Below are 24,535 nucleotides of genomic sequence, written 5' to 3'. Positions count from 1 at the left end.
CCTAAGTTAATCCACAGAGTATTTGGCTTAAAAACTCAGTGCTATGTCCAATGTTCTTTGCAGCTCTGTACAACTTGCAGGACAAGCTAGTGGTAGAATATGGTCTCTGCATTGTCTAGAGTGTATGACTAAGGAAAGCCTCCAAACTGAGAAACACCATGGGTTATTATCAATTTCTAGTCATTTTAAATATGAGGAGAGGGGGGAGACAAGCATTAAAAGTTGTGTCTTTAATATCTAGGGTAGATATTCTGTCTGAAATGGACACAGGGATGAACATATCGAGGGTCAAGCGATGGCCTCATAGCATAAGAAACTTTGTGCCCTGGAGGTGTTCAAGAGAAGTAACCTAGTTAAATGGAAGGCATTCATAGTTGCTCTTGCGACCTCATTTATCAGGGATTAATTTCTCTCATATTTCATAAAACTAGGTAACCTTTGTCTTGAGGAGGTATGATGGTTTACATATTCTCAGCCAGGGAAAGGCACTATTAGAAGGTATGGCCCTGTTGGAGTAGATGTGTCACTGTGGGCATGGGCTATCAGACCCACTTCCTAGATGCGTGAAAGTCAGTCTTCTCTTAGAGATGAGCTCTCAGCACTCTTTTAGACTCATACCTGTCTGCTTATTGCCATGTTCTCCTCAATAAGGATTGCAGACTCTAATTTTCTTGACTGGGAGCCTCAACATTTAATGTTTTCCCTTATAAATTACCTTGATCATGATATTTTGACATGGCAATAGATTATAAATTATGACAGAAGGAATGGGCCTCATCTGTAAGTGGACAGTAGAAAGGAAATGATCCAGGTTATCACAGAACCGAGACTCAAGCCCTTATTATGATGACCTACTGTACCGCAGTATGGCAGCAATGAGGGCTGAGTAGACCAGACTGCTATATCGACCTGGTCATGGCTATAGGTGTAAGCTGTGGCCAAGGATGTGAATTCCACACAAACTGATAATCTGTCACAAATGACCACATTCCCATTGACCATAATATGTTCTCTGAAGAAAAAGCTCAAATATGACAGGGTTACATTAAGTCCAGGCTTCAGAGACTCATCTACCACTACAAGTGGACTGAACCTGAATGAGATTGAGTGATCCCCACAGATTATGCCCCTGCAGTTCTTGTCAGCTGTGCTGCCTTTGCTGACTCACAGGGCTGCTCCCTGCCTGAAAGTTAGTAAGGCGAACATAACAGCATCCTAGTCAGAAAGGCTCCACATGATACCACTTGCTGATATCCAGAGTTGCAGGAGCCAATCCATCAGTCAGCATGAGAGCCAGGACTGAGCAAGTGAGGATGATCATAAGAAAGTCAGAAAGAAGTTATGAGAAACAGCTTTGGGAGTGCCATTGGTTAATACCATTCCAGTGAGCAACTGTACTTTCTCAGTGTCTTTTAAAGGGTAGCAGCACAAACCATGACCAATTCTAGGAAGATAAACAACAGCCACAAATAACTACATGGTGAGTTTATTATACACACTATCTATGTTTGACTTAAGCCATCTCCTTCAGGTTAAGACAGTTTCTCAAGGATTCATGAATAAATAGAGGAACTTGGTAGGGCATAATTCATGCATGTCTTAGTTAAAAACAAAGACAGATGTCTGAAGACTCATTTATGATTATTACAAGCAAGTCAGTCAAAGCTAACTCTAGAAGTTTTCCCCACGTGTCCCCCCTTTTTAATCTATGCAAGCCCAAACTGTCTCAGCTATTGGCACAGAAAGACTGTGCCTGTCTTAGACATCCTCTCAAGAGGTATGGACCTTACCCATCCTTGGTACCTAAATTTAAGTGTCCATGTCCTGTCTTAGGTTGATCCACCTCTGAGAGAATCTTAGCCATCTTTTGTATCTATAAGAGGCACTTTATCAGTCCTCCAGCAGAAAGTTGTGCCTGTCTTAAGTTGCCATCTGGAAACACAGCTTTTACCCATAATGGGGATATGAATAATCTTGTATTTGTGGCCTGTCTTAGGTTGAGGAATTTTTCAAGATGATCTTACCTATCACTGACTACCAACCTCCGCTAGGAAAGACATTGGAGCTTTAATTTATGTAACTCTGCTTTGACATCTGTAAAAGCTATGATGATTCCTCTCAAAAGAGCAGGTAATAGACATGCCATAAGAAGGATCACAAAACAAAGTTCTGTTATACCCAATAAGAGATGTAAATGAGGAAAAATGGCCTGTAATTCTTTCAAAATATCATCTGCAGTGCTAGCAGCATCAAAAGGCAAAGGCTTAAACTTGCAATCTCACTATGCAGGGCTAACAAATTTAAAGAACTATTAATGTTATGCCAAATACCCTGAATGTGCCTTTTAACTCTGTTCTGGTTACGCTACCTCTCATTATACATTTGTGGAGTTATACAAATCCAGAGATATTGAGTATGACATTCCATATGGCTTTTGACTTTCATTCCTTATACCTCATCTCTCATGATCTGAATTACATCATATAATATGTCAATTCTTTGTTCTAGTCATCTATCCAAATCATCTTGTATGCTCAGGGCATTGGTTACAATTTCAGCAAGATGATTAACAAAACATGATGTTTGTACCTCTTAGTAGCACTGCCTATCATCTTTATGAGAGGAAAACATACTGGCAATGATCACTCCAATCATGTTTGCCCCTTGCCAGAGCATGATCTGATTCTTATAAAACTGAAAGCTTTTTCAAAATACCAGGATTCAGATTGCCATGAATTATAATAAAAGATGGTTTTACCATTACAGATTGATCATCATACAGGACAGAAACACAATTAGACAAAAGACAGTTAAAACAAGAAATATTGAATTCATTATCAGAGCCTACAACTGAGGTAACAATAAATAAAAGTAGGTGTGCATAATTTAGGATGTTACATTTACATCAATCCATGAACCTGTTCCATTTTTATCCACAGAAAACATAACATCATACAAGGCTGCTGTCTCTGAAAATATCCACAATCAGTCCTCCACATGTCCACTGCCATTTCCTTTTGTCCAGTACTGGGTTGATTTCTAGACCAGTGCTTGCTTGAATCACAATAACTGGTCACATTAGAGATAGAGGAGGGTCATTCTAAAAACTTTTCTCCTTGATTGATTTTTCAGAGGCTGGTTCCACAGTCTCTGTGTTTTCTGTCCTACGATGTCTAAAAGCCCGAGGCAAGGCAGCTTTGTCCAGTCTGAGATATAGGCATTCCCATCTTAATGCTTGGCACTGTAGTCTTCTTCTAAGTCTTGGGGTACACAGAGACACATCCAGCAGTGATACTATTTCTAGCAAAACAGATAGGGAGCCCCTGACCCACAGCAGTGTCATTCATTAATTTGAAATGCATTTTACTCTCAGACCAAGGAAACCCTAAGAGCTGAGTATTATTAGATAGCACAAGCACGTCTGGCCTTGATCACACAGGAGGATGTAGCAAGGGTGGGTCAGGAACATTTGTCCAATACACCTTCCCTGTCGCCATCTTCAGGGCACCCAGCAAAATCAAGGCCACCCTCCTTCTCTGTGCCAGCGTCAGCATGTCTCACCAATCACTATGCACTACTGCTCCTTCAGCATCCTGTGAAGAGACACCAATATGTCCACTTCCATATCAACGCCATATCAGGACCATGCCACATGCTAGCAGGTGGATACTTCCATTTCACCTGGGCATGAGTGTGCCAGCTGCAGGGCGACCTTTGACACAGGTATCCAAGGTCAGGAAATTCAAAATAAAATTTTGTGGTGAAGGAATATACAACCCCCTCCTTTTTATTTATTCATAGCTGATTTTTAGAGCTCCGCAGGCATGTTCCACAATTCCCTGTCCTGGAGGACATGTGAAATTTGTACATTATATAGACAATAACATATTTCATAGATTTAACTCATACTTTAAAATATATGAAATATATTTAATAAATATATTTTTCATTTAAAGTATACAATTAATATTTAATGCAAATAATTTATAATTACTGTATATATAGTAATATACACAATATTTGCTAAATAAATAAATTATATTTTACTTATATAATTCATATTTAATGTTCATAATTTATATAAACACATGCATGTGTGAACCTTCATGTAGTTATTCTATACATGTTTCAATGTATATAATTTCTAACTTGTGTGATACATGCTAGTTTATATGAATTATGTGTGGGGCCACCTACTGGATTAGATCAGAACAGGCAGTGTACTTATCTGGAATCCATTTGATCTGTGACAGGAGGTTGCAAGTCTTAGGACATTGATTCTCTGAACCTTACATGAACTTTAGTTTACAAAAGGATATATATTAGTATTTACCATTGTATTAAGTCCACATTTTAGAAATATAATTAACAGGAATTCGTTAGATAACAGGAATAGACTCATGCATTTGAGACCTAGCAAAAGCTATAGGTTTGGGTTAAAAGGCACAGAACATTTTTCCTCAATCCAGAGGGCTAGATACACAGATTGAAGAGAGATTTTTAGCACGATGTAAAGCTAAGTCTTTACATTATATTTAGGAAACAACCAAAGGGATATTAAAACCACAAGCTTGTGACCGAATTACAAATTGCCAATGTTCCATTAGCTTATCAGAACTCCATTGATCAATGTTAAAACTTTAAACTCTGAAATAACAATTGCATGTAAGAGAAATATGAAACATTTCCAATTTTTCTTTAAATCATTTCTTACATCTCAATAATTTGCATTTATATACATTAAAACATCTTCGTAGACCCTTTATCACTTTTAACTTGCATTTGCCAACTTTATATATCTTAACTTTATACATCTTTATCAACTTTAAAACATCTTTGCATTTATCAATCTCAAGCATTTTTCATGAACTTATTTTCTTAGACATTGACCACCTGGATGGATCATAACTCACCTATGACAGCGCACAGGCACACATATGCCTCTGCAGTGGCCCAACAAGGGAGGGATGAGAGTGAGCTCCAGCTGCTGCTGTGGGACTGCTTTCCTATATTAGTACATGTTCTCTCACTGAACTGCAGGTCAATTTCATTCATGTTTCCAGTTATGTGGATGGTATCAGTCACATCAATATTATCCTGTGTCTCTGGGATCCCATGGCACTTAGTGTTCCCACTCTCCTCAATCTCAGCTTCCATACCCTTGTCCTGTGAGGTTTAGCTCAAATCAGAAGTGTTGTCCTCCAGGTAGGATAAGGGGTCTTTGGATGTACCACCATATCAGATAGATGTCGTATGCATCAACAAGATTCTCCTGTAGGTCAGAAGTCCAAGGAGAACTGATATCTAGTGTGTTGTACAAATCAGGTGATCTGGACCTAGAGGAACCCTTGCCACTGTTTTTCTTAATTTGCCTTCTGTCTTTGTTGTCCTCAGAAACCATGAATGTGGGCAGGGAAGGTAATTCCATCTCCCCATTAAGGGAAAGAGGGAGGGTTAGGAGACATCAAGACCCATATTTGAATGGATCTTTTGAAAAATCCCTATTAACCCCAAGAATGTAACCACTAATTTTTTTCTAGTAGAAGATACCATTTTAAAGTATGGCAAGGACATCATTAAGTCTATTTATTCTTCAAGTTAGTGGGTTTCCATTGGCATGTAGCTCAAGGAACGCATAGCATCCACTATGGTGGACATGGACCACCTAGAATGTCTTTCTGTGACTGCTGTTGGCAAATTTGCATCACAGAGATTCAGGCCTGGAAATTCCACCTCCATTTCCCCCCTTATAGGTGGGGAGTGACATGAGTATAAGACACTAGAAGTAAAAAACAAAAAAACAAAGGAGGCCTAGCGGACAAGTTTATAGCTCTTAGTTTCTGTGCATTTAGGCTTCTTTTTCTTTCAAAGATTTATTTATTATATAAAAGTACACTGTGGCTGTCTTCAGACACACCAGAATAGGGCATCAGAACCCATTACAGATGGTTGTGAGCCACCATGTGGTTACTGGGAATTGAACTAAGTGCTCAGTTTCTATAATATGAAAATCACAGATAACTCAAGCATCCTAATGACGCATCTTGTGTTCAGAGATTAAGAACAACAACAAAAACCCAACCTAAACCCCAAAGCAGTTATGCAAAGCATATGAAATATCAAAGCTGGAAATCAGCAAAGACATAGAGGGTGAAACAAAGATCACAGAAACAAAGACCTGCAAATTTGATAGGATGATCAAATCTGACAAACAGCGTTAATCACGTAGAAGACACAAATTATTAAAATGTGGGACACAGAAGAAACAAGTTACAATCCATTGGAACCCTAAAGGCTATGAAGAAAACTTATACTCCAGAGTGCTCACAATCCTGAAAGACATTTCTCAGACATCAAAATTGATAGAAGGTTATCAAATACAAAGTACTTGCTGCCTTCCCACTGCTAATCTGTTGGTGTGATGATAAATTCAGAATGTTACAAAACATGAAGAGATCAATATAGGTAAAAGATAGAAAGATGTGTTATAGTCTCCCCTAAGAAGAGAGCCTGGACTAACAAATTGATAGAGCTTTGTAGGGAGTGGCGAGATAAAACAAAGATGGCACCAACATCCAGTCCCGTCTGGAGGTAAACAACTTATCATCGCACATGCGCAGGCTTGTCCCCTTGCCAGGGTGGCCGTAGGATAATGAGATGATCCGGCACCCTCCTGTGGTGAACAACAGTACTGCACATGCGCGGGTTTGCACCTGGTGTCAATCTGGCCGGGCGGTACCATGCTAATGGGGTGGTTCATGCTCCGCCAATCCCTGGAGGACAAGTAGAAGGGTGATAGTGGGGTGATTCGTGCTCCGCCAATCCCTGAAAGACAAATAGCATATACCCAGCCTGTTGTGTATATAAGGCGAGCGCTTTACCGCTCAAGCAATGAGGTGGTCCTGCAGTAAAGGCTGTTGAGAAGAATCTGACGGTGTTGCATCTTCCTTGCTGGCCAAGGTGGGCGTGACAACTGGTGGCCCATACGGCAAACGAGGACATCCTTGTGGATTCAGAACTCTTCAAATCCAGCATGGTGACGTCAGAAAGTTCCTGGGTAAGGGACGACGTCTCTGGAGGTAAGCAGAGACGATGAAAGCCTTGGTTTAGAGGCTAAAATGTCTGTGGTCTACAGCAATGTTGTTTCCAATTGATCCTTTGTGGGTAGGACTTGTAATTTTGTTTCTTTTCCTCTTTGTATGGTGGGTTTGCTTTCTTTTGAATTGCCACCATCCTGGGAATAGCCAACAAGTGCCAGGCTACGAAGTCGTGTGTAGACAAACATGCTAGCCCACCTTGCTCATAAAACCACTCGTAAATAAAAGTTCCCCAGATAATGTGGGACAATTCAAGTCTGAGGTTGTAAGTGGCAATAAGGCCTCCGGGTATGGAGGAAGTGTAGTGAGTAGGAAATTTAATTTTATGGACCCCGCTCTAGTGGCGGTGTGTTGGTTGATAGCCAGCATTATTTTTTGAAACATAGTGTTTTATCTGTGCTTGTGCTCGCGGCCCACACAGTAGAGGGGAGCGAAACTAGCCGCGGACCCGCTGTAGCGAACATGGGGACTTATTAGTCTCACCCAATTTTTCTGGCTCTTCAAGAGGTGTTTGAAAGAAAAAAGCTTAGGATGAAAAGAAGCACTATAGAGAGATTTCTTAGTGAGTGCGATGCCATTGCACCTTGGTTCGCTGTCTCTGGGAATCTCACGGTGGGCAGCTGGGATAAGCTGGGGAAGGATTTAGATTTTGCTTGGGAGCAAGGAACCTTAAAGGTGGGGGTTCGGCCGGTATGTTGCTTAGTGCGTAGCTGCATAGAAGATCAGAAATGCTGTCAGCAGGCTATAGAAAAGGGACAGGCTGTGTTAGAAATGCTACAGGAGGAATGATCTGAAAAGACTGAGAGTGAGGCGGGGGAGGACTCTAAGGAAAACAAGAACAAGAAAGGAATTTATCCATCCCTCAAAGAACAGGGTCAGAAAAGAAAAAAAATCCAGTTGCTGCCTTTAGTGGCCAGACCTTCAACACTTGCTCACAGAAGGAGAGCATTCATTAAGAGAAGTTCTTTAAGGGAGCCTACCTTATCTGCTGGCCTTATTCCAAAAGAGGAGTTGATCTCTAACATTAAGTTACCTTTCCCGTTGATCATCATTGACATGGAAAGTGCCTTTGATCCTATCCTCTCAGCAGCCAGTTCCTGCCCCTATGGTCAAAATGCCCCAGGTTTGGGGACAGGGGAGCCCCTAAAGTAATTTCAGAAAGAGTCTGCAGCAGACTGTGAGTAACTTTGTTTTGCCAGACAGAACAGGCTTTACTCTAGGATGATAAGAGGAGAAAGTTTTGGCACCGGCTCTTTAGCTTACTCCAACTGGAGGCTGTGGCCAAGGTCAAGATTAATGTTTTCTTTTCCATGGGCCTTTAGCCCACTGAGACAGTTTGATAAAGGGTTGCTACTGAGGTCCTGAAAGTCCCAGGTGAACTGGTTACAATTCTTTTGTCAGCCACTTGACATCTAACACCCAGGTCTACCGCCAGGCTTCAAGGGTGGGTCTCCGAGGGGCTGGAAATGCCCCACCAATCTGGCTAAGGTTATATTTTGCTTTCCGCTAAAGATTGTGGCACCCTAAAAGTGGCCTATGTGAAAGTGGTTAAGGTGCTTGAAAACAATCAATTGTTCATAGCACCTGAAAAGGTTCAAATGGGCCAAATGGGGGAATATCTAGGAACTAAAATCACTCCTCATAGTATTTCCCCTCAGAAAATTGAATTACGAAAAGATCATTTAAAAACATTAAATGACTTTCAGAAATTACTAGGAAGCATAAATTGGATTATTCCCTATATTAAAATGCCCAATGTAGATTTGCAACCACTCTATGAAATCCTGAAAGGGGATTCTCAGCTTACTTCACCCCGTACTTTAACCAAGGAAGCATGATTATCCTTGAGGAAAGTAGAAGAAAGACTGGAAAAGGCAATGCTAAGAAGGTACAAGGAAAAGGAGGATCTCCTTTTGTGTATACTGAGAACCTTTCGTCAGCCTACAGGAGTGCTATGGCAACAAGGTCCACTTCTTTGGATTTATCCCCATATTTCTCCTAATAAGACCCTTGAATATTATCCTTCTGCCATTGCACAGCTTGCTGTGTTAGGCGTTAAATCTTGCATTCAGCATTTTGTTATTTTACCCAAGAAAATTATTATACCATATACAACAGCTCAGATAGAAACATTGTGTGCCTTGATAAATGATTGGGCCATATTACGCTGTAGTTTTGACAGAGAGTTTGACAATCACTATCCTAAGGATCCGTTGCTACAATTTTTTATTGAACATCCAGTGATTTTTCCTAAGGTCACTGCCTCTGAGCCTTTGTCTGGAGCGTTAGATATTTATACAGATGGCTCCAAAACAGGTTTAGGTGCCTATATGGTTGATTCTCAAGAACCAGTATTAATTCAGTACAGTTCAGGCACCCCCCAAATTACAGAATGTAAAATTGTATTGGAAGTTTTTAAAAGATTTCATGATTCTTTTAATTTAATTTCTGACTCTGCTTATGTAGTTAATGCTGTGTGCTCACTTGAAATTGCAGGGCCAATTCAGCCGACTAGGACCGTATGTCAAATTCTTTTAGATTTACAAAAATTGATTTGGGCCAGAAAAAATAATTTTTTCATACAACATACTCGAGCCCATACGAATTTGCCTGGTCCCATAGCCAGTAATAACACCCTGGTGGATGCTAGTACTCGTAGAGAGTTTATTTTTCATCCTGCTCCGGTTGATCTCGCTAGAGAATTTCATCAAAAGTTTCATGTTCCTGCTTTTACTCTTCAACAAAAATTTAAAATCTCTAGAGCTACAGCCCATGGTGTTATGTTGCCAGATTGTGTTCAATTTCACCACCCTCCTCAGGTGGGGATTAACCCTCGTGGTCTGATCCCACTAAAACTTTGGCAGATGGATGTCACACACATATCTCAATTTGGAAATTTAAAATATGCTCATGTTTCCGTTGATACCTGTTCCAGTATTATACACGCTATCTGATGACTGGTGAAAAGGCTTGTAATGCCATTAGTCATTGCTTAGAGGCATGGGCAGCCTGGGGAAAGCCTGATAGTCTCAAGACAGACAACGGGCCTGCCTACACTGCAAAGTCCTTTCAGGCATTTTGCCAGACAATGCAGGTCGGTCATACTACAGGATTGCCATACAATCCCCAGGGTCAAGGAATTGTGGAAAGAGCCCATCACACATTAAAAGAGCTTATACAAAAACAAAAAGAGGGAATTGCCAGCGGCCAAACACCAAAAGAACAACTTTTTTTAGCTCTTTTTACTCTAAATTTCTTAATTTTGGATGCACATGGCCGCTCTGCTGCGGATCGCCATGCTGCTACTACACCTATAACTAATGCAGAAGTAAAGTGGAAGGATGTCTTAACTGATGAATGACATGGCCCAAATCCCGTGATTTTGAGATCTAGGGGAGCTGTTTGTGTTTTTCCGCAGAACCAAGAAAATCCAATTTGGGTACCTGAGCGCTTGACTCGAAAAGTGCCTTCTGCTCTTCCTGAAGATGAGACTACGAACCCTACTATTACTACTTGGAATGGTAATACAGGTTGATTCGCTCACCCTGTGGGTTATTGCCAGATCCTGGCCAGTACCCATGCCAGTTCATAGCAATTCTACTGTTTTGCCAACCTTTTTCTCCACCTCCTGTTTGTGTGATGTTCCCTGTATGGTGCCAAATGGAGAAATGCCCCAACGATATGCTGCCACTAACTTTTCTCTGTCACATACCTTATGCTTTACTGTCAAGAACTCTTCCCTGCCCTGTGTTTGGTTGCACAGAGCCACACATTAGCTAATTGGTTGGATCCTGTGAGTGACAGTGCAATGAGCACCGGGATCATCCTGGATGCTTTGAGTCAAATTACCCAGGGGGTCTCTTCACCCAGTGGAAACACGTCAGTCAATAGTTCTGCCGATTTGAACATTACAACACTGATTAGGATGCATAATTGTAGCATTCCATCACGCCCGGGGCAAGGTAACTATACACAGGATAACTCTACCCATTGTAGAGTCTTACCCGCTTGCCCCACCCCCCCCCCCGTATCAAGAGTTCCCACCTGATTTTACCCCATGTCAGAGTCCATTTCATAGAGCAAAACAATTCTTTCCAGGATTTGAGTTTTTCCCACCTCTTAGAAAAACACAATTTAATTGGAAACAGAATAAGTCTGGCATGGAAAATCTCTGGCCTTGGTTTCAATGGGTGCTGTCCAATGAGCAAGGGGCATATACATCCCTGACCCCCTTTGCTTGGTTGATGGATGAGAACTTCACACTGTATAATGTTTCAGCTACCAGAAAAAATGATACCAGGTTGATCAATATTCAATATAATAACCTCTTGGCAAATGATACTGCCACTAGTACTTCAGTATGTGTTAGATCACCTTTTTTCTTTCAGCACTAATGTAAGCAATGATGTTTTAAATTGTAATAGCTCTGATGTAGTCTGCTATTTAGCTGAATGCTGGGACGACACTAATGACACTGCAGTGATGGTTAAGATTCCCTCCTCTGTGCCAATCCCAATGGAGGCAAACCCAGATAGCTTTCCTATTCTTAATTTGCTGAGAGCCAGAAGAGATTTTGGAATTACGGCAGCTATAATTTCAGCTATTGTGCTGTCTGCTGCCGCAGCTACTACAGCCACAATAACCATGACAAAAACAAGTACAGACGGCTGAGACTGTCAATCAGATTGTAGAAAGAACTGCAGTGGCGCTAGAGATACAAGAAGAATTTAATACCCCTTTGGCATCTGGTCTTCTATTAGCTAATCAAATGATAGATTTAATTGAAGAACAAATTGAAGCACTGTATCATATGACACAGCTGTCCTGAGTTTCCTCCCTTAGAGGTTTATGCATTACTCCTTTGCAAGCTAACTTTTCTCAGCATTCTCAACAGAGCAAAGAAATCTCAAATTATCTGAAAGGAAACTGGTCCATGAAAGCAGAGCAACTATCAAGACAATTGCTGATGCAGATTGCTGTCCTTAACAGCACTAGGTTGGACCCCATCACAGTTGAAGATTTTACCTCATGGATCACCAATGCTTTCTTTTTTTTTTAAGGAGTGGTCTGGCATGTTTGCCTGGGGAGCTATTGTCATCCTGGGATGCGGAGTATGTCTCTGGCTTATTGGCCGTTTAAAAAGAGAACATGCCAGACACAAAGCGGTTGTTTACCAGGCTATGATCGCCATTGAAAATGGTGCTTCTCCCAACATATGGCTGGCCTCTTTGAAAGATTAAGAGTTCGCCCTAGATCATTTTTGTTGCTGTCATGTGGAGTCATTGTATCCAGAGATGGGCAACTTTCCTGGAGCTCGGACCAACCTAAGACACGGGGCCCGGTGGCGATAGGGTTACCCTATGACAGGTAAGGCTGAGTCATTGTCAGGGATGACCTAAGACCAATAACATATTGGCATGACACCCTGATCTAGACCAGTCCTTTTATTAAACAAAAAAGGGGGAGATGTAGGGAGTGGCGCGGTAAAACAAAGATGGTGCTGACATCCAGTCCCGTCTGGATGTAAACAACTTGTCACGCATGCGCAGGCTTGTCCCCTTGCCAGGGCGGCCATAGGATAATGAGGTGATCCGGCGCCCTCCTGTGGTGAAAAACAGTACTATGCATGCGCGGGTTTGCACCTGGCGTCAATCTGGCCGGGGTGGTACCATGCTAATGGGGTGGTTCATGCTCCGCCAATCCCTGGAGGACAAGTAGAAGGGTGATAGTGGGGTGATTCGTGCTCCACCAATCCCTGAAAGACAATTAGCATAGCCCCAGCCTGTTGTGAATATAAGGCGAGCGCTTTGCCGCTCGAGGTCCCCGTATCAGCAATGAGGTGGTCCTGCAATAAAGGCTGTTGAGAAGAATCCAACAGTGTTGCATCTTCCTTGCCAGCCAAGGTTGGCGTGACAGAGCTTAACTATTGGCTGTAAAGTGCCACGAAGAAGAATGCTCAAGCTGCTTCACAAAAGGGATGAGATCATTATAAACAACCTACAAAGCCAATTTTACTCTGGTGTCAGAACCATAACAGCACATGGGAACACAGAGGCCACATGCACAAACATACATACACACATACATACATACACACACACACACATAAATGCCTCTGTCAATATTCTTGAACATTCACGTGTACATCTGTTAGGAGATTACTTTGTAGGTCAGATACATTTCAGCATGATAGAGATGGTGTTTTGTGTTCACGTAGTGTTCAGCATAGGATCTTAGGGTAATTCCAGAAACCAAGTGGTCAACAAGAAGCATATAAGGAGGACAAGTGAAGAGGCCCATGCTCAGCCATGAAGAATGAAATTTTGTCTTTTTTTGAAATGTGAACAGACTGAGGGTTGCCTGTCTGCAACATGTCAGTTCCAGAGATGAGGACAGCCTAAATAGGGCCATGGATATGTAGCTGGAACCTTAATAAAAATGAGAGGCTTTCAGCCACCCAGGGCCTGCTGCAGTGGAACAGAATAGATGATGACCCAAGTTTACTACACAAGTGTATAGGAGTGCCACAGGGAAATTCCTTATCTTACAGGGAAGGTTTCAAATAAGAAAATGAAACCAAAGGAAAACATGGCAGACACAAACTGTTGACAAAGGAACAATTAAGAACATTTAACACACAAGCAGAAATCAATGCTTCAAGCAAAAGAATTGAGTGTGTGAATGAAAAGGGAAAAACAACACAAATACCAAACCAACAAAGAGGAACCTTCCCATATCAAGGTCCAAGAGATTAGGAAGCCAAAGTTTATCAGGACCAATGCTAGGGTCCAGCTGGCATGATTTTGTTTTTTCAAGGAGGGGTCATGGCAAGATAGTTATCAGGACAGAAAAGCTTTAAGCCCAGCAAAGGTTAGTGGACATAACAGTTCAGCGGATGTCTTCAAGTACTTACCGTGATGAGATTCTTTATTGTCTACTTCTTATTCACACTAATGACGAATTTAAAGTAAAAAAAAATTAAATAGAAAAATATTAACGAACTGTGCTTATTTAAGAATAAAATTATGGCTCTAGAAAACAAGAAACTCAAGATAAACCAAAACTTAATTGAGAAACCAATTAAGAGATATAAATCGAAACCAGCACAGCAGGATACAAACTGACTCCTTGGATGTCAAATCATTGTCTGTTTTCAGGAGATCAATAATACCAAAGTCTACAGGAACCAATCTGTGAGGTTCTGTGTAGTATGTGGACAAGATCCAGCATCTCCCTGTCCCCACTTCCAGCCTTCAATGGGATGAGTCTGCACTTTTTCACAATGGTGCCAATGAGGTCATAGCAAGAAATGAGACAATCATCATGGCTCTTCACAATCAAAAAAGAAGGTTTTCACTTCCCATCTCCAAGCACTCCATTGCTTTTATTGCCACGACTAAATCCCTAAGAAGCAACATAAAATACACAGGTTCTATTTTGGTCCAGACTCTCAGACAACAGGGAAGGCATGGCTGGAGACTTGGGAAGATGAATCTGAAGCGCTGCTTACATTGATTTGGCAAATCCCCTTGCTTCTAGTGACCCAGTTCCTCCTGTTGGGGTTCACTGTCCTGGTCTTTAATGACTCCTCCAGACACACTCCTGCAAGAGACCAGCATTTTAGAGACAGGAGGTGGTGTGACCTCTCACACACAAACCTTGAAGAGGACATTTTTTATCTGAATGAGAGCCGCAGTAACAAAAGGATGAGCTTTGTGCTGACTTGGATTCAAGATGTGGCTGGAGAGTGAACACATGGGCTTCTTTAAGGCCCTTTCTCTAGTGCATTTCAAGAGAGGCAGAGATCATTTTGGCTCAGACCCTTAAATTCTCTAATGACCAACTACTGCAGACCTTCTATTTGCCACCTAGAGGCATGAGACCTACTTCCTTTTTCTTAACCTCATAGTTTTAGGCATCAAAAAAGATGGTAGCCTGTTGGTGACAATGTGTTGACCTAAGGAAATATGTCATCCCTCAAGATCACCCATGGTGTTTGGTCTCTTGAATGGCAGCATTAGGTAGGGTAGGACTTTTAACGTGATAGGGGAATTTATCACTACAGAGAAAGGCTTGAAGGGTGGGGTGGGGTGGGGTATAACAAACCGGTGACTATGGTCCAAGTATAATTAAAGTCCTTATTTTTAACAGCTGATATATACTAACAAGAGCTTTTACAGTGAAGAAATAAGTCTACATACAAAATGTAAAGATAAATGAGGAGATAACAATAGAAAACAGGTGATACTAGTAATTTAAAAAAAAACACATGAAGCAAATGCACAAACTAAACCCAAAACAATAAACCATAACTCAAAATCCAGGCACAGAAAACAAAACGACAAAAACCCCAACTGATCAGGAAGCAAACTCATTATGTTCAGGTCAGTGAGGATCACCGATGTTCAATTCCAAAGAGGGACAATAAAAAATAAAATTCTCTGAGAACCAAAGTCTGAGTCCAGCTGCTCTACAGCCAACCAACTGCCTTTCTGCCGTTTGTGCACAAGATCCAGTTCCAGCTGGTACATTCGGTGGGTGATCTTCTACCTCAATGGCAGCTTGTGAGGTCATGTGCCAATCGCAGCTCACCAAAAACCATTATCATCCTCTAATTCTTTTCAAGGGATGTGGACACCATTTTGGCTCAGACTTTGTCTTAGTGAGAGTGGCTATTCCTGTGACAAAACAGCAGAACCAAAAAGTAAGTTGGGGAGGAACGTGTTTATTTGGGTTACACTTCCACATCATGCTAACTTGACTGCACTGACTTGATGTTTTCAGACTCATCATCTCTGCATGCAGACATTCAATTCCTTTACTTTAAACTTAGATAGGTTTATTGGAGGAGGTCAGAACAGGAATTCAAGCAGGGCTGGAATCTGGAGGCAGGAGGTGATGCAGAGGCCATGGAGGGTGAGGGTACTGCAAACTGGCTTGTTCCTCATGGCTTTCTCAGCCAGCTTTATTGTAAAACCCAGGACCACCAGATCAGAAATGCTACCACCCACCATGGGCTGGGCCTTCCCACATTGATCACTAATTGAGAAAATGCACCACAGCTGGATCTCATGTAGGCATTTTCTCAACTGAGGCTATTTCCTCTGTGGTGGCTCTAACTCATGTCGAAATGACACACAAAACTATAGTGTACTGACTAAGCCCAGCGTGTGGTAGGCTCAGCTGCTTCACTGGCAGCAGGGTCTGAGGCAACTGGTTTCACTGTGCTGACAATCTCCCAGGTCTCCTAAGGATCCATTCTACCTCCTGCCAGGCCACATATCCAAAGGTTTCCTAACTCCTCAAACAATTCCTACCTAAGAGGACAAACCTCAGTTAGCACAGGTCATATCACATGTAAAAAAGCCTTTCACTCCTAAGACTAATGATTAATAAAGACCCAGATAATGTTAGACTCCGGAAGCGTTGAAAGACTATCCTGGTGATGGACACTGGTTTTTACTACTTGCGAAGTTAGGAAGAATTCTTTAATGGTTTGTGACTTGGCTTTTATAGACTCATCATCTCTGCATGCAGGCATTCGATTGCCTTTGCTTTAAACTTAGATAGAATTAAAAAAGTGCTCCCCCACTAACACGGAGATGCTGTTAAGAAAAAAAAAAGGGTGCTCTGCTTCCAGGCCCCCAGGGCATTTGAGGAACATCTATGGGCCCCAGAGGAAGAAGCTTCATCGCAACTACCCTCTAAGATTTCATCTGACTTCTCATGAGAAACTCTAGATCTCAAAAGACAGTGGTTGATGGGTTCAGTATCATTGAGAAAGCCATCATTCCAGGGTAAGATGCTCAAAAATGATTTGTTTTTATGGCCATGGAAGGTGGTGCCATGTTGCCCTCCAACAAATCCTTCAGCTTGGGTTATTATTAAACTGTGGAAATAAATTTCTTGTTTAATTGGCAATTGTGAAGTCAAGACCAACCTACACGAAGATGGAGGGTGGGAGGAGGGCTGCTTTGTGTGTTACTGTTTTTGTCCCCCAGTGAGCTTAGTTCTTTATTCTACATCCTGTTCATTCATTCTGTCACATGTGTTTTCGTCCAAAGCATCAACCCTGATCTGCCTCTCTGCCCTGCACGAAGACAAAACTGGGTAAATTGCAGGAAGATTGTAGTGTTGTCCCCTGGGAGATTTCCTGCAAAGATTTTACCTTGTATTTCAGCATATGTTTTGAGGATGGACAGATGGAGAACTCCTGACTCTCCAAGGGCTTCATCTTGGTTTAATCCCTGCCATTGACAAAGCAACTGGCATCTGCCTGTATTCCCCTTCATGGGACCTGCTGTCTATCCATCTATCTACCTAGTCCTGGACCCTGTCCTTTCTCCTTTGGACTCAAGTCTGTACCTTTGGTCTCAGACCCAGGATGTGTCTTCAGCTTCCCTGCAGCTTCTGTTTCTTCTGTTATCACTGCTGACTCCGTGTTTCTGTTATCTGGCTTCTGAAACCTCAAGGCTTCCGTGGCCTCTTAGTCCCTTAAAGTGATTATAAAACCTATGTATAGCTAGCAATCAAAGAAGCCCAAATGGTAAGGAAGGAAAGAAGAGAGAGAGAGAAAGGAAAGGGAAGCAGGATGGAAGAAAGTTGATAGATTTAGTATGTAATATGTGATCAGGTGCTAATATTCCTCATTAAAATTGTATGATTACCCAAAGCTGCTCACCTCAGCAGAGGTTAACAAGGAAAGTAGGAATGTCTGACCATTTCCTGCCTCGGACACCTCCACACCTTGTGACTTTGTTATTTCAATAAATTCAGATATTGTGGAAAGACACAAATTCTCTTTTCTATTTGAGACACAGTATGCTCAGAAAATGCCCTCTCTTTAGGAGGGTGTAACTGCCTAGGAGCACCTTGGGAGACATCTGCCTGCTACACTTTGACTTCAAATGATCTTTCAGAGGGGCCCAGGATTTGAGCTAATTGCTTAAGACAGCATTGCATCAAAGACTGAAATTTCCCCAGCATTGATCCATTCACAGGGCTCAGACCTTATGATCGATCTAATTATCTCAGTTAAATCTAGCTTCTTTATTTATTAGCTTTCTATTCATTTAGATTTTTCTTCCCTTCAGTCACAATAATTTTGTATTTGCTGTATATAACACCTTACCTATTGTACCATATTTATCTAATTTTTGGAATATAATAATATTGTCTGTAAGATATAATAATTTTTTAATATAAATTAGTTTCAGGTCTTCATTGGAGGAGCTACTAACATGGCTCAGAGCTCTGAGGATGTCAGGATACATTTCTAACTTGTTTGTTGCCATCCTTCCTCAGTTTCATGTGACTGACCTGGTGGCCTGGGCTGTGGCTCTTTGAGGAAATCAAGTCTGAAGTCAAGGTGCTTCATTGTTGAATCCTGGTTTTGTTCTTAAAATTATAACTCGATCTCATCACTAGTGATGGGCCTGTATTGTTGCCTCAACCATATATTCTCTAATAAGCAATAAACTAGAGTTGATAACCAAGGGGAAGTATTGAACCAGGTTTAAAACCAACATTTGTCTTGAGTGCTCTCTCTCTCTATCTCTCTCTCTCTCTCTCTCTCTCTCTCTCTCTCTCTCTCTCTAAAGCTTTGTTCTAATCCTTCTCTAATCTTAGCCAAATTGTCTTTATCTCTTCCTGAGTGATCTATAAAAACAACATTCTTCTTTTAATGCAGCACACAAGCCTCCTTCTTCAAGGAATATCAGGTCTAATCATCTTATTCTGATGGACCACTTCTGAGAGGGAGGTCAGGGATTTTTGGAGGTCAGTTAAAGTCTCTTTTATTCTTTCTACATCTAAGTCAATGGCAGCTCTCAATTCTCTATAAGCCTTGTGTTGGAGGGCAATGGCAGATGACCCCATAGCTGCCCTTGCAGTACCTAATTCTAGCCCTAAGATAATTGTCAGAGTAATCTACAACTCTCTTTTGTGCCTTATTAAGTCTCTAGCATCAGGATCTCAATAGTTCAGTACATCTTCATAAGGATGGTATAAAAGTCTAGACACTATCTGAACTAACACACCAAAGTCATAATTGCCTTTTAGAACTTCTAAACTTATACAGGTTGTGATTCCTAAGGCACAGGCGCAAGAAGTGTTAGGAGTACTAACATATGCAATGCCTTCATAGTAAGGGCATGTTACATCATTTGCAATAGAAATCAAGCATACCCTCGCACTTGTGTGATTGAGTGACCTATCTTGATGGAATCCAGGGCAAACTTAAAATTCTTGTTTCCAAAGCACACTTCTCAAGTGAGCATTACAGGAACCCCCCAGTCATGTCTCTGATGTATCTACTTATCTGAGGCGCAGGTCTAGGGAGCTTTTTAAAGATCTGAGTGTCCTTTTAGGTCCCAGACCCCTAACCCCAACAGCTAGTACAAGGCTGGTGAGGACTGACACTTGACAACTGTTGAGGTGGTCAGTAGCACCAGGTACAGTCCTTAGCAGTGAGGCTCAAGTGTCTGGGCCCGGTGTTGTAGTATGTAGACAGAGTCTCTGACCTGGAACTTGTGATTAGGGGTCCCCAGGGCATAGGCTGGTGCCAGCTGCAACCAGACTTCTTTCTGTATCATCGTTAGTCCTTTTAGCCTGGCATAAAATCATTATTACTATGACATGTTTGTTCAATAACATCATCTAATACAGTCAGAGGAGCTGGGGCCCCATATGAGATCTCAAAGGGGTTAATGCTGAATCTGAAAGGGGTATTCTTAACTTAGGAAAAGGGTCAAGGGGAAGAGCACCACCCAGTCTATGCCAGTCTCCATGGTCAATTTAGTCAGGGTCTCTTTTAGAATTTTATTCATTCTCTCTACCTGTCTTGAACTTTGAGGTCTGTAGATGCAATGTAATTTCCAATCGATGTCTAAATACCTGGTCACACCCTGGCTTACCTGGGCAATGAAGGCAGGACCATTGTCTGATCCGATTACTTTGGGCACTCCAAACCAGGGGAAGATTTCTTCCAGTATCTTCTTTATGACTACTGAGGCTGTCTCTTGCTTGTTGGGGAAAGCTTCTACTCATCCTGAGAAAGTATCTACAAATGCTAGGAGATATTTGTAACCATATTTTCCTGGCTCTATCTTAGTGAAGTCCACTCCCCAGTAGGCCCCAAGCCGATCCCCACAGAGCCTTCTGTCAGAGTCAACTTTATTCCTGTAAACATTTAACTTTTGGCATAGTACATATTGGTGTACTATCTGTTCCACGAGATACCAGAGGCCTGGTACATAATATTTGGTTTTTGAAAAAGTCTGGATGAGTTTGCTTACCCCTAAGTGAGTCCATTGATGAATTTGTTTTATCATGGCCTTTGCCTGTTTTTGTATCAGGATCTTTCCCATTCAGGTGTACCTGAGTCCCTTCCTTGTCTTGGCTGGGTCGTGGAAGGCCCTTAACAGAGTCAGAATCTCTTCTTTGTTTTTTAATCTCTTTGCCCTCAGATGTCAGCGGGCCCCTCTGCTGGTGAGCCTTGGCAATGGCATACCTGTTGTCCATATAGATGTTGAGTCGCTTTCCCTTTTCCCAGCTCAAGGGCTTTGGTGAGGGCAATGAGCTCTGCCCTCTGAGTAGAGGTGCCTTCTGGTAGGACCTGAGCCCAGATGACTCTGTTTCCATCTAACACTGCCGCCCCAGCCCCTTTATTTCCTTCCTCTAAGAAGCTGCTCCCATCCGTGAACCAGGTGGCTTCTGCCTCCTCTAGTGGTTAGTCAGTCAGATCTTTATGTTACCCATGTGCTTCAGTGAGCACCTGCTGACAGTTATGAAAGGGGGTGGGTCCTAGGTCAGGTTCCCAGAGCAGGGTTGCAGGGTTCAGATTCATAGGTGAAGTCTGGGATCACAAGGAACAGGTAGGACACCTGGACCATGACAAGGCCCACTGTTCTTTGGGTAGGCCATGAGTATTGTTTGTTGCTGGTAGCCCACTGTACCCAAGTTCTTTCCTGGACACTGGTCCATTTGGGTGTAGGAGCACAGAGTGTTGGGTCCCTGTATTCACAAAACACTGGGTGGGCTTCCCTTCCATCTTTGCATAACCAGCACTCTAGGACCGAGAGGCTTGCCTTTGGGGACACTGGAGAGGCCCCTCTTCTTTTTCCTGTGACAGTCCCTGACCCAGTGACCTTTTTACAATAGGCACACTGATCTTTAGCCAGGAATTCTCTGCTGTTGCCAGGTTCTGTCTTCCTACTTCTCTAACTACTGTGGCCAGTATAAGTTCCTCTCCTGTCTTTTATCTCTCTTCAGCTCTCTAGCTTCCTATTCTTTTTGCGTTTTTCCTCTTTCTCTTCCTCAGTCTCTCTGTTATGATATCTTCTGCATCTTCCTCTACAGCTACTAGATGCTGTCCACTTATGTGCACAGACCCTGAAACACATTTCAACTTTATTTTCTCTGCAACTGGTACTAACACTCTCAGCAACCCTTCAAATTTCTGTAACTTTCTCTTTATATCTTTAGCTTATTGGTCTATGAAGGCCACAGTAACAGTGATCTTGTGTTCTTTTTGTGTAGGATTATAGAGCTTGAACTGACAAAAAGCCTCCATCAAATGTTCCAAGAACACTCAGGGGGATTCTGTGTGCCCCTGGACCACTTCCCTTACCTTAGCCAAATTTCCAGTCCCTCAGAGACCCACCATTGGAGTCTGATGGTTGACCTTGGGCACTCCCTACCTTCATGCATATTGAAGTCAACAGGTAAGAATGAGGCCTTCCATCCAGGCCTGGAACATTCTTTCTGGCCTGTAGTAGGATTCTGGTTTCCTCAGTGGTAAAGAGGACCTGTAACAGCTAATATCAAGCATCTCAAGTGGGCTGGTGAGATAAAGAAGAGAGTCTGGAAAATAGAGGTTCATGGAAGAGAACAAATAGCATTTGTCACACAGCTAAATAAGGAAGTTTTCTTTGGAGGATGAGGCCAGTGCAAAAATAAGCACAAGCCTTGTGCCGGTGAAACAGAAAGGCGAGAAGAGGGACAGCTGGTCTGTTACTGGCTGTCTCTCTGGACTTAGATTTGCCCTTAAGGAGTACCTCCCTTCAGTGTCAGCTCAGTGGCTCTGCCTCTCAAGAGACCCAGCCTCTAAATGACACTAGGCTTCCATTAAGAACTAATAACAAAAGGATGGAGAGATGGTTAGGACCTGGGTGCTAGATGCCAAGTGGCTGACAAAAGAATTGTATGACTCATCTGCTCCCGGAACACCTTGGTGAGCTCAGAAGAAAAGCCAGATTTCGGGGGTGGGGAGTTTCTTCCAGGCTGTCAGACATGCCTCATGATCTTGAGTCAAGAGACCAGGGGAGAAAAGCATTTGAGCTTCTAGAGTGTTGAAGGGAGGCTCGCCCAGGGGTGTGTGATCTAATTGAAGCCTTGGGTATCAGAAAGTAATCTATAGTCAGATATAACTGGTTCACCTGGGTCTATCAGGTCATAGTTGAGCTGGGCTTCCTGCCTCTTACATCCAATAAAAAGATTGCTAACACTGGAGTTCTGATATTTAATAGAACTATAGCCCTTCCCATGACTCTGAATTCCAAGACTTCAGTAGCAGTTCCCCCAGCCCTTCACCAATCTGTCTCACTGGGTTAAAGACACATGGAAAATAAAACATTGATCTTGACCTTCGCAACATCCTTCAGTTGGAGTAAGCTGAAGAGCCCATGCCAAGACTTTCTCCTGCTGCGGGGATAGCATAAGAGGCACTCTTCATGAAGCAGAAGGTGACTTAATGCTGGAAACAGACTCCTCTCTTGCAATTGTACCAGCAGATAAGGAGAGGGAGGCAGGATTCCTCAAAGAAAATTATTTTAATGAACGCTCTCCTTCTGTGAGCAAGTGTTGAAGGTCTGGTCACAGAGATTAGAATTTTTTCAAGGACAAAAGTCTCATAATAGTCTTTAAAAGAATCACTAAATCCACATGCTGCACAATGCTACATTTTTGCTGTCAAAGCATCAATCCTGGCCGGCGGCCCCATCTCCTAGAAACTCCTCTCTCACCAGTTGGGCCTAAGCTGGGCCTCTGCTGAGCACAGACTGTAGCTCGTTTGCTAGCAGGCTATACACCTGCCACTCTCCTCTTCTCCTTGGGGAGGAGGCTCAAGAGAGAAAGACAAAACTCCTTGGCAGAAAACAATTTCTCTCAAGCAAATTATTTCCAAGTTATGCACCAAGAAGACCAAGTAAAATTCTTTGACAAACAAACAAAACAAGCAGTTCCATAATCTCAAACACAGTCGACAATCCATGATTTCAAACACAGACGTCAGTCCACATGCAAAGAACAAACAAAGCCAAAAAGACCCTACAATACCACAGAAAACAAATAAGACCAAGACAAGGCCTCATATACACGATTTCTACAAATGCCTGATACTTTAAGTACCTGGCTGAAACTTTAGCTGCCTACGGGTTAGGTGGACTGTTTCTGATTCTACCTCCCAATGGGATTCTAGAGTGTCCTCCAGATTCCCTCCCTCTGGAGCCTGTGCCCTGTGATAACTAGCATTTCTGCCCTTCACAACCATAAGCCCCTCACTGGACCCACAGCGGCCACTAAGGGGACTCTAATTTCTCTCTGAAGGGACTCTAATTCCTCAGAAACATTTTGGTCTCACCTGGCCTGAGACCACCCATGAGGGAACTCTAACCCCTCTCTGAAGGGACTCCAACCCCTCAGACAGTGAAGGCAGACAACATAAGTCAAAGACGAGACAACATGACACTGAGACAAAACAGAAAGTAACACAGAACACAGAATACAGGTTTGCTCGAGCTTACCTTCAAACTCTTTGCCAATTGTGGTCTGGGGGAGTGCAGTTCCCAGCCAATGCACCAAATGTTGTAAGACCACCGAATTGGCCTAACTTCAGGGGCACAACCCACAGAACCCAACTTGAGAAACTGCTGCAATGGCAAGAAGTTTAATGATCCCCGTACGTGGGATTGGTCATCCACGTGGGATGAGGCAACCCTGAACCCAAAAACACAACTTTTATTTGTTACCGAGGGCAGACTTCAGCAACAGGATTATCTCGCCTATTCTCATTGGTGGTACACAGGACAAAGGATCTGGTCAGGTATTGGCTGGCCTGCTCAAGGGTCTATTCTTGGCTGAGTTGGTCACTTTCCTCATCCAGCCCTGCATCTGGCCTTGGAAAATCCTTCGGAAAGGGCTGAGCTGGCAAGTCCCTTAGAAGGGGGAGGAACTGGTAGTTTGGGCAGGGTCAGGATGACATCTTGTATTTGTTCTCAGGATTTACCACAGGGAAGGGTAGTGGGGTCTTTCTGAGAAGAGTTATTTTTGTTTTGTCTTAATCTTAGCTCAGTCAGAATAGCCTGGTCTTTTGACTCAATATCGTGATGACCAAAACTTGGTTAGGCAACCTGATGTCAGATGTATTCCTCAAAACCTTG

The 24,535-nt window shown here is 42.5% G+C and overlaps 1 long non-coding RNA gene across 5 annotated transcripts; it reads right to left on the bottom strand.

Moving 5' to 3' along the window:
* Positions 1–12,526: 12,526 nt before the first annotated feature.
* On the bottom strand, positions 12,527–24,282 carry LOC108350756 (uncharacterized). Of its 5 annotated transcripts, XR_005503855.2 has the most exons (4): positions 17,463–24,247; positions 15,648–15,775; positions 14,608–14,699; positions 12,527–14,501 (listed from the first exon to the last, which is right to left on the bottom strand). It is a non-coding gene; the product is annotated as an uncharacterized LOC108350756 (long non-coding RNA). The 5 variants fall into 5 exon arrangements; XR_005503853.2 differs by having other exon boundaries at positions 14,608–15,775; positions 17,463–24,252; XR_005503854.2 differs by having other exon boundaries at positions 12,527–14,699; positions 17,463–24,246.
* Positions 24,283–24,535: the final 253 nt, after the last annotated feature.

The sequence above is a fragment of the Rattus norvegicus genome, chromosome 4, assembly GCF_036323735.1.
Source record: "Rattus norvegicus strain BN/NHsdMcwi chromosome 4, GRCr8, whole genome shotgun sequence".
In the NCBI taxonomy this organism is placed as follows: Eukaryota; Metazoa; Chordata; class Mammalia; order Rodentia; family Muridae; genus Rattus; species Rattus norvegicus.
Note: the sequence above shows the minus strand (reverse complement) of the source record. Positions and strands in the feature narration are given on the sequence as shown.